The sequence below is a fragment of the Saimiri boliviensis genome, chromosome 9 (genome assembly GCF_048565385.1).
Source record: "Saimiri boliviensis isolate mSaiBol1 chromosome 9, mSaiBol1.pri, whole genome shotgun sequence".
NCBI lineage: Eukaryota > Metazoa > Chordata > Mammalia > Primates > Cebidae > Saimiri > Saimiri boliviensis.
In genome coordinates, this window is record NC_133457.1 from 126,305,163 (window position 1) to 126,311,162 (window position 6,000).

The window sequence follows — 6,000 nt, forward strand, 5'->3', positions numbered from 1 at the left end:
ACAGTCAGTTCAATGTCTGTATGTTCCTTCTGACTGGGGCCAGGGAGGAGGGGTCGAGGCCAGGAGCAGAGAGAAAGGGGCCGTGGCCTCATTTGTAGGCGGAGGCCCCAGGCCCTGTGCTGCCCCCACCCCACTGTGTGCCTGGGCAGGCTGACAATCGCTGCCCTTGTGGTCCCCGCTGCCCCCCCACCCTCAGCGCTCAGGCAGGCAGGGTCCCCCCGATCTGCTACAAAGGGTGAGGAGGAGCAAAACCAGGAGAGGCCGTCCCTCTCTCCACCAGGCATGGGTCCCACGACTGGCCCCATCCGCACCAAGCCCAAGGGACAGGTGTGGAAGGAGTAGCGGCAGGTGGAGCCCCCGCCTCAGCTTGTGGGTGGGGGCAGCTGCCATGTCTGCACTCCTACCCACTGCCTGGGGAGCAAGCCTCCTGGCAGTGTCCCTGGAGCTCCGGGGGGGCCCCCACTGGGTGGAATGGGCCTTTGGGGACCCTTGCCCCTCATGGCACCAAGCATCTGCCCACCGCCGGGAGGTTTAGCCTGGTGTGGGAGGAATGGGAGGCCCCTCTTCACCCAGCAGGACAGGCTGCCTACAGGGGAGATGTTTGGGGTCACAGTCACAGGTGCTGGGTGGGAGGGGGACCCAGGCCTTGCTGCAGAGCCAGACAGACGTCTCCCCCATCCCTGGGTGGGGCACTGGGTGGGGCCCTCTGAGCTCCCTTGACCACCCCAGCTGGAGCTGGGAAGCTGTGGACCACTGGGAGGCAAGGGCCGCAGCCCGTCTGCCGGCCACATCTGTGCTGTGGGCACCTGCATCTGGCCTCCAGCACCCTCCCCGCCCCCGCATGCTGCAGGAGTTTTTTTGGGGGGGGCTGCAGCAACCTCCAAAGGATGGCGGGGTCAAGGGTCAAGAGGTGGTGAGCCAGCTGTTCCCAAATGTGGGCCTTTCCGGTTTCTGGAGGAATGACAGGCCTCCCGCAGAGGAGGAGCGGGTGGTGGTGACCGGAGGAGCGGAAAGGGAGGGGTTCTCCACGGGTTCTGCTGATTTGTTTAATCCCACGCTATTCGGAGGCTTTCACGGATGGCGGACAGGAGGGAGGCGGAGGGGTGGGGGTCTCCGACAGAGTTCCCTCCCCTCCTCCTCCCGCTCCCGCCCCCGCCGGAGCCACCTGACCCGTAGCGAAGTTGCCGGCCTTTGTGCGCACCGCGGCGGCGGCCGGGAACCGGGAGCCCGAGCTGGCTCGGCAGCGCCGCCGCCCCCACCCTCGCGCCCCTTTCCCCTCCCCCACTGTCCCCGGAGCTGGCGAATAAACAAATCCACTAACAAATTCTCCGTGTGCTCGGGAGAGGCGGCGGCGTGGGCGGTGGCGGAGAGGAGGCGCGGGCAAGGCGAGGCTGGGGCCCCGCGGAGCGGGGTGGAGTACAGACCCCAGCCCAGGCCCAGCAACAGTAAGTTGACTATGAAACCTACGAAGCTTGCGGGGCCACCGAAAAGGTCCCCACGGAGCGGACGCAGCGGGGCGGGTGGGGCAGAGGCTGCAGGTGGCCTCCCCTTCCTGCGAGGCTCCTACCGGCCGGCTCCACCCCCAAGCCCGGGACGGTCCTTCCCCCAGCCTCTGGGCTCGGGCCGCTGCACACCGGGGGTGGAAGTAGGGAGCCAGGGACCCCGATGGCTACTCAGGACTCCTAGAGGGGCCGGGTTCTCCTAGGGATGTACAAAAATCTGGGCTGACCCAAGCGAAGGGGGCGACCCCCAGCCTCCCTCCTTCCCCACCCTGGCATGCCAGAGAGACCTCCGCCAAAGGTGAGGTGCGCAGAAGGAAGGCGCTCCCCAGGTAAGGGGGCACGGCTGCGAAGGGCGCGACCCTCCCTGCCGCACTGTCCTGCAAGGAAAAAGAGACCCAGAGAAAGATTTGGGGTCCCTGGAGCCAAGGCACAGATGGGGGGTGCTAAGGAGTCTCCCCTTAGAATGGGAACAAGCTCCAGGGAGCTGGAATCCGGAGACGTCCTGGACCGGTCCAGGAAGCTAAGGGTGGGGGACGGGAGGGGAGGATGCTGAAGCCGGCCCTGCTGGCCCCACCCCTTGGTGAGAAGAGGGCTGGGGGTAAAGTCCGAAAGCGAGTTGGATGTTTCAGGGTTCCGTTTCAACACCATGGACAGCGGATGCCTCAGCCTGGGAGCCTAGGACCGCCCTGAAGACTGCCCCAGTCCCATCAGGGTGAGGGTCCGATCCCGACCACCGGAGGCCAGGGGTCTCCAATGAACTGGGACGGCTGCAGCCTCCGCAGCCCTCCAGCCCCTCCAGCGTCCAGCCTGCACCTGCTGCGGCTGCCGGCACCCGCGGGCTTGGGGCAGCTTCCAGAGCTTTGCGCTTGGTACAGAAGGCTCCCTTGGGTTGTGGAGGAGTAGAGGGCTTGTGCGCGACCTGAGAGAGAGAAAGGCTGTCCCGACACCTGCAAAGGGCGAGGAATTGCGGCTGGGAAGGGTCAGGTTGAAGCCGCACCAAAAGGGGAGGGGCGTCCTGACAGTCGAGGACGGCGGAGGCGGTGGGCACAGAACCAGCCCGAGTTCCTGCCCCTTCCTAACCCACTGTCCGTGGGCCGGGCAGTGCTGGACAGGGTGGAAAAGGAAGAAGCGGGGCCCGCGCCCAGGGAGGCCCAGGCTCTGCTCTGAGGGCAGAGGGCGCAGGGGCTGGGTCGGCCCTGGAAGGAAGGAGAGGGGCAGAGGCCTGCCGGCCGCGCGGGGCCTACACTCCTAGCAGTCTAAACAAAGGCCCGCGGGGGAGGCTCTGCGCAGGGAGGCTTGGGGAAGCCGCCGATCCCTTGCCCTAGAGCGCCAGATGGGGGGCGCCCCAAGGACCCTATGGAGCGGGCCCTGACTGCAGTCGGACGTGGAGTGTCGCCTGTGCTTCTGTGGTCCCTACGGGCAAGAGCTCCCGTCCCAGTCAGACAGTGGGAACCGCAGGCTCCGATGGGGGCGGGGAAGGACGACCTCTAGCCCCCTCCTCCAGTGCGGAGCCCAGCAGGGCCATCTGCAGGAGGTCGGCGGGACCCTGGCCTTTCTCAGGAGTCAGAAGCCTGGAGGGCCGCTGTATGAGCTGCGCGGCGGAGTGCGTTCTGCGCGTGCGAGACAGGAGACGCGAACTCGCGGCCCGGGCCGAGTGCGGGTGCATGTCTGCCGGTGCCGCTGGGCTGCGTGCCGGCGGGGCGTGCGCGTGGCGGGGTGTGGCTAGGGTGTCGGTGTGCGGCTGGAGGGGCTCGCGCGTGGGCGCGGGAGGGCCAGGTGAGGGGCACAAGTGAGACAGGCGTTTCCTTGGGCCTCCGTGTGGCCGCGGGGCGCAGGGCACGGTCGAGGGCGCTCGAGGGCTGCGTCCGTGAGAGCCGCCGAGGAGCGCGCGGGGCGGGACGCTGCGTGAATGCGCGGGAGGCTCGAGGCGCGCGGTGCGTGTGTGCGCGGCGCGCGTGCCCCGCAGTTCTCAAGGACACCTCGGGGAGGCGGCGGCGGGGCCGGTGTCCGGGTGACGTCACCGCGCGCCCCAGTGATAATCGCCCGGTGCCGGAGCGGAGCGCGGATACGCGCGGAGGCAGCGGCGGCGGCGGCGGCGGCGGCGGCGGGCGCGGGGACGGTCGCCTTGGGGGCCAGGCCGGATGAACAGGACCCCGCGGACACTCGGCTCCCAGCCGGCCCGCGGCGCTCGGGGACTTGCCTGGCTACCTTTTGGGGGTTCCTGCGCCCCTCTCCGCCCAGGGCAGCAGCGTGCGGGGGCCCCCGGGAGCCGAAGAGCGGGGAGCCAAGGCGGCGGCGGCCCGGGAGCGGCAGGCGGCGGCGGCAGCTCCCGCCTGGACTGGTAATTGCGCTCGGGGCCGGGCTGGGGCGAGCCGGGCAATCGGCCTGTCTGGGTCCCCCCGTCTTTCTCCACGAACAGCTCGAGCGCCTTCTCGCTGGCCCGCTGCACGCGGAGAGGGCGAGCTCGCTGGGTTGTAAAAAGAGACGAGTTTACATCTTTGAGCATCGAGATTCTTTCTTTTAATCGCATTCGGTGCGCGCTCCTGGGTCGGCACGGGCCGCGGCACGGCCCGTAAAGGCAGCCGCGAAGGAGCTCGCGCCGCCCAGTCGGAGCGGTCTCTGCGCCCCTCGCAGCCCCGCGGGGGGCGGCCTGGTGCGCACGCGCTCACCGCCCCCACCCCCGGAATCCGTCTCCGCGATCCCCGGGCGCCCTGGCTCCAGGAACGCCCGGAGGGACGCACCCGGGGCCCCACTCTCTGCCGCGGAGAAGGGAGAAGCGTGGGCTCCTCCGAGTCGGGGGCGGACCGGGACCCCACAGTCGGCCGAGCGCAGCGCCCCCGCCCTGCCCACCACGCGGCGAAGACGCCTGAGCGTTCGCGCCCCTCGGGCGAGGACCCCGCGAAAGCCCGAGCCCGTCCCGACCCCGGCCCAGACGCCCGCCGCCCGCACAGCCCTGAGGGCCCCTCTGCGTGTTCACAGCGGACCTTGATTTAATGTCTATACAATTAAGGCACGCGGTGAATGCCAAGAGAGGCGCCTCCGCCGCTCCTTTCTCATGGAAATGGCCCGCGAGCCGGTCCGGCCCGGCGCCCCTCCCGCGGGAGGAAGGCGAGCCCGGCCCCCGGCGGCCATTCGCGCCGCGGACAAATCCGGCGAACAATGCGCCCGCCCAGAGGGCGGCCCAGCTGCCGGGCCGGGGATCTGGCCGCGGGACACAAAGGGGCCCGTGCGTCTCCGGCGTCGCGGGGCGGGCGGGGGTGGCCGAGGGGGGAGCCTGCGGCCCGGGCCAGGCTGCGGCCAGCCGGCCCCCGGCCACGTGTGTCCGCAGCGCGGAGCGCCCAGGCGCCCGCTGAGGGCGGCGGGGGCCGGGAGACAAAGGGAGGGTCCGCGGGGAGCGGCGGGCGGGTGCGCCGGGTGGCGGGCTGGGGTCCGGGGGGCGGGGGTGCTGCGGTCCGGCCCCCGCCGGCGGTCGCGGCGCTGTCCACGGTGCTGGCGGCGGGGCGGCCCCCGCGGGACCGGAGTGCGGCCAAGTGCGGCCCTCGCCCCCACCGCGGGCGCCCTGGACAGTTACCACGGCAACGTGGGAGGAGGTGAGGCAGGGTCTGAGGTCACCGCGGAGTCTGCCCTTCCTCAGGCCGCTGCGCCGCGGGGCGGGACGGGGGCGGCGCTCCGGGGTCCCCGGAGCAGCTCCCGCAGCCCCCGCAGCCCAGGACCAGGCTCGCGGGGGCGGGGGTCAGCGTCCGCGTCCAGGGTCCAAACCAGGGCGATGGACACGCGGGACCACATCCCGCCCACAAAGCCCTCTCTGAGCTGTGCAGGACCAGGCACGTGAGACTCCGCAGCCCAGGGAGAAAATGACAAATCCCTCCCCCGCCGCCATCTGCAGCCGCAGTGACACCCACTCGGGTTTGCTGCAGGGTTTTTTTTCTGTCCCCGGAAGCCAGCGCCACCTGCTGACGCCCGGCACCGCCTCTGCGCCGCTCCCCGGTGCCCATCCCAGGCCCTGCTGCCAGGCCCCATGACGGTGAGAGGACGAACCCCCTCCCCAAGCGCCCCCTTCCCCTGTAGGGAGTGCCAGACCTGGCTTTGCCGCTTCACCCGCTTCCTCTTAACCAGGTAGAGGCTGAGCCTCTCCAGTCTGAGTCTCCTGAGGTTCTCCCAGCCCCAGGCCCAGGGCAGGGAGCAGAAAATCGGGATAAAAGGAACCATGTGAGTTTCAGGCAGTGGCATCTCCACCCGGACCTCTGCCACTGCAGGGCCACAGAGGAAACCGGCCCCGGCAGCTCTACTCAGCTCAGACCTCCAGCCCCTCCACCAAGTCACCTGCTGCAGACACAGGCAGGAACCACTGGTGCCTCCATCGTCCTAGCCCCACCCCAGCCAGAGTCGGGGCAGGCTTCCCCTGGAGGGTGCAGAAGTGGCCCAGGCAGCCCCAGCAAGCCCCGGCCTGACCACAGCACCCACCCAGGGCTTCTTCCTTCGTCCTGCTGTGAGGGCT

General features: G+C 70.0%; 1 long non-coding RNA gene across 1 annotated transcript; it reads left to right on the forward strand.

Annotated features, from left to right (window-relative positions):
- Nucleotides 1-1,621: 1,621 nt before the first annotated feature.
- On the forward strand, nucleotides 1,622-4,004 carry LOC141585726 (uncharacterized). The gene is made up of 2 exons (XR_012519390.1): nucleotides 1,622-1,831; nucleotides 2,132-4,004. It is a non-coding gene; the product is annotated as an uncharacterized LOC141585726 (long non-coding RNA).
- Nucleotides 4,005-6,000: the final 1,996 nt, after the last annotated feature.